Source organism: Arachis stenosperma, chromosome 8 (assembly GCF_014773155.1).
Source record: "Arachis stenosperma cultivar V10309 chromosome 8, arast.V10309.gnm1.PFL2, whole genome shotgun sequence".
Taxonomy (NCBI): domain Eukaryota; kingdom Viridiplantae; phylum Streptophyta; class Magnoliopsida; order Fabales; family Fabaceae; genus Arachis; species Arachis stenosperma.
Genome location: NC_080384.1, coordinates 48,288,977 through 48,293,449, shown reverse-complemented (window position 1 = coordinate 48,293,449; position 4,473 = coordinate 48,288,977). Strand labels below are relative to the sequence as shown.

The following is a 4,473-nucleotide window of genomic DNA, read 5'->3' as shown; positions in this document are numbered from 1 at the left end:
ACTAGAATAATCGCGAATCGATTCGGTTTGCTAATAAAATAGATAAGTTGAGTTAGTAAGAATACGAAATATTTATAAGTGGATTTGAGTCCAACATATACGAGTTGACCCATTTAATTTTTTTAATATATAAATTGTACTGTTATTATAATATTAATTTTTCTAAATTTTCATATTTTAGTTGGTTTATTTTTAAAAATATATAAATATATAATAAAATCTTTTGAGTTATATGAATTTTAGTAGAATTTAATTTTTATATAATTTCAGTGTAAAATAATTTTACACGTACATCCAATTATGTAATGAAAAATAACTATCTTTTATATTATGTAATTTAAATAAAATATCTTATAAAAATATTATTTATATACTAAAATCAGCCACTATATTTATATATTTTTATACAGATATAAATATAATACAGATTAACTGCCCAGCATATCCTTCACGCGCCAAACAAAATAATACAGAACACACCCAATCCATCTCATTCACTGCGTTGACTAATTCTTCTTCTAAATACCAAATTAAAAATTTTGTCAAAAAATTGTAAAGAATTCTCTCGCATTATTCATGATCATGTTACATGGAACCATTCATTCAAACCCATAAAGAACCTCGTCACCTTTTCTTTCTCCATCTTCTTCTTGCCGCAACTGCGCTTATTCTTATAAAGTGTTTTCAATTCAATTCAAAGCACATCGAACTTGATTAAATATTCTGTCACAGTTCATGTTTCTTGTTTCTAAGGTGTAGATTTCTTCTTTAATATATGAAAGTATGAACTGGTCATGGGAGAATAAAGTTCCTTTAAATCTCTCCACGCGTCAATTGCATTAGGCAAGTTATCGGTGCCTATGCACAATCCAAGTATCTTTCTCAGTTTCATTGAATCATTTTGTGTGGTAATTAACCTATAGCAACAAAAATCATATTATACAAGATAAGTAATTTAAAACACAAAAAAAAAAAAAAACTAACACTCAACTGTAATACATGTAATGTAACTAGATTTATGATTTTCGTCTATTCAAAAGGAGGTTTGTTTAAATCTATAGCCTTCCTTATTGAAATAAACAGACTATTGAGATATCTTCATTGAACACTAAAGAGTGAATATATGTCCTAAATCTTAGTCCATAAAATGTGTCACTTTTTGTTTTCTTTTAGTTTTTGTGTTGAATAATGAATGTCTTCTGACTCTTAATCGTTATTTATTTTAAGTATAATCCAATTATAATAAAACTTAAGAATTCAAATCAAAGTTTAAACTCATGCTTTAATTATATTATAATCAAACACATTTCAAATCATATTACAAAATTCGATTACCATCAAACGTATTCAAAATAATAAGTAAACTCAAGAATAGTTCAAATCAAAGTTCAAAATCATATTATAATTAGAGTATAATTAAACATACTCCAAAATTATATTACAAAAAACTTAACAGTCAAACTAAAGTTCAAACTTATGCTATATTCGGAATATATTTAAACATGCTCTAAATCATAATACAAAATTTGGTTATAATCAAATACGCTTATGCTAATAATCAAACTCAATAATCGAAATTAAAATTTAATACTATAATCAGATTATAATCAAACATGCTCTAAATTATAGTACAAAATCTTGTTACATTAAAATTGCTACAGAAAAGGTTAAATATCATAAAAGAACTAACGATTCAAATTATTGATACATCACAAAAGTAGCTACAAGCCTACAAGTCTCTACAAATCTTTCAATAAACAGAGAATAATTAGAGACAGGAAAACATGTGTTACATACATAATCAATTTTGTATAATTCTCTTTCCTAGGTACAGAGAATAGAATATAGTAAAAGAATCAAGTATAAATAATGATAAAAACTTTCAATAAACACTTAAGCTCTCTAATGATGTGATATTGAACTTCTCATAATATACAATGTTTTAGATAAGATGTCTTCTTGTGTGTATTTATGTTTAAAAATTTCTTTTGCTGCTATTTTGAGTCAACGTCTTTGCAGAAATTATCTGTAACAGAAAAAGGATCCTTCTTTTTTCCTTCGGAGCCTTGATCATCCCTCCACCATAAACTCAAGATGAGCAAAGCCGAAGCAGCGGAGGCCTCAACCTCGCTCATAAGAGGAAAAAAAGTATTTATCATAATTAAGCTAACTCATATACTATAATTAAATTATAATCAAACACGCTTTAAATTATAATACAAAATTCGAATAATCAAACAAGCTTATAGTAATAATAAAACTTTATAATAGAAATCAAAGTTCGATGCTATAATCAAACTATATTTAAATATGGTTTAAATTATAGAACAAGATCTTGTTATGAAAAAAAACCTCAACATGTCAAATCTAAGAAAAGATCATTCTTAAATTAAATGTAAATGTCTCACAAGACACAAACAACAATAGTTGAAATTTCAAATTTGTCAAATAATTTTAGGATCACAAAACAAGCAATTATTGACAAAAAAATCCAAAATTAAAAAATAAAACCTAGTCTCAACATGTCAAATCTAAGAAAAGATCATTCTTAAATTAAATGTAAATGTCTCACAAGACACAAACAACAATAGTTGAAATTTCAAATTTGTCAAATAATTTTAGGATCACAAAACAAGCAATTATTGACAAAAAAATCCAAAATTAAAAAATAAAACCTAGTTGATAATGCTTTCACAATTTATCAAGTAAAAAGCATTTTAAAATTGAGATGATAACACATTGACATTTTATCAAATTCAAGAATCCAAATAAAAAATTAAATTCATGCAATAATCAAATTATAAAAACATAAAGAGAAAAAAGTCGAATGTATTCTAACACATTGATCAATTCAATATTGAAAAGAAAAGAAAGTAGGATATGCTATAGGCCTGGCCTATAACTAAGTTGGCAAAACCCAATGCTTTATATCACTGCGTCAGCCGGGAGTCGAACCCGGATCTATTGCTTGGAAGGCAATTATCCTAACCGTTGGACTACTGACGCTTTCAATGTACGGCCAAATAACTTAATATTTTATATGTTTATTATTCCGTAATCAATTTCGAGAATAACTATGCTCTTTTGACTCTTTTCTGATCTTACTTTATTTTATAGTAGTAATCATTAGCAAAACATAGAAAGATGTATGAAAAATTAATTTTTTCAAAGATTAGGTTGAAGAAACAAAATTCAAACAAGGTATAGAAGAGTGAACATTCTAATGCCAATCAGTAGTTTTATTTGCGCTGTTTATTTTCTGTGTGTTTGAATCCCTTAAAAAAGAAAAACAAGAATTTGTAAAGGGATAAACCGAGAGAATGACTATTATTGGATCAATAATTTGCATTGTACATTGGTGTCATGAAGTTATATATTATGATTACTTTATTTTTTCACAGTTTTTTACTGTCTTAGTTTTTTTTTTTTACTTTCACGTTTTTTCGTTCGGTTTGACTTTTGTTATAGTTATTTTCTTATCCTTTGTATATATATAATTTTGATGCTTTAGGAATTTTATTTTTAAAAACTTTAAAAGATAAGATGTTATTATTTTAAACTTTAAAATTCTGTTGTATTCTATTTGAGTTAGTTGACCTAAATTTCACAAATTGTAACTAATTTATATATATATATATATATATATATATATATATATATATATATATAATCTTGTTTATTTTAATTATTATTTTGTGTATCCTGCAGCTATCTATAAAGTATTATATACTATGCTTTGTATCTTTTGTGTTAAGACATTTTAGTTATCGGGTGTTCTATAAAGTATTATATACTATGCTTTGTATCTTTTGTGTTAAGACATTTTAGTTATCGGGTGTGAATGTTTCGCATTTTGTAATTCCGCTTTATACGACTTTAAATTTTTATTCTTTTATCGAGTTTTCAGTTATACTATTTCTTTATTATATACTATTGTATAGAATTTTAGAACTATCATGATATTTTATCGTCTTTGCAAAAGAGTTGAATATTTTTGTCTTCTGATAGATGATAGATAAAAGTTGCAAAATGATTTTGGTGTGTTAGAGGCCAAACTTTAAAATTTCATTTATACTTAGTTATTAATATCTATTAAATATTAAATGGCAGAGTAAATAGAATCATATATAGTCTACTTCTTTTTAAGATTTAAATTGAGATGTAATAATGATTTATTGTTTTTATTTTTAAGATACAAATCAAAGCATGCATAAAAAATATAAGTTTTTATTTTTTAATCTTTTATGAGTTATTACCTAATTCTTAAATTTTTCTCTTGACGACTTTTCATTTTTTGCTAGACTTAAAAGTTCATTACGAGCACTCTAGGTTAGATAGTCGAATCTCTCTCCTTATAGATAATATTTTATTAATATAAATTTTTCGGTATAATCTGTTTAACAAGAAAAAATCTTTGACTTTATTACGTCGCTTTTATAAATGACAAGGTGTTCATTTCAGTATTCTTGAAAC

General features: G+C 25.3%; 1 non-coding gene across 1 annotated transcript; it reads right to left on the bottom strand.

Moving 5' to 3' along the window:
• Positions 1–2,934: 2,934 nt before the first annotated feature.
• TRNAG-UCC (transfer RNA glycine (anticodon UCC)) lies at positions 2,935–3,006 on the bottom strand. Its single transcript has one exon. It is a non-coding gene; the product is annotated as a tRNA-Gly (tRNA).
• Between the last annotated feature and the right edge of the window lie 1,467 nt (positions 3,007–4,473).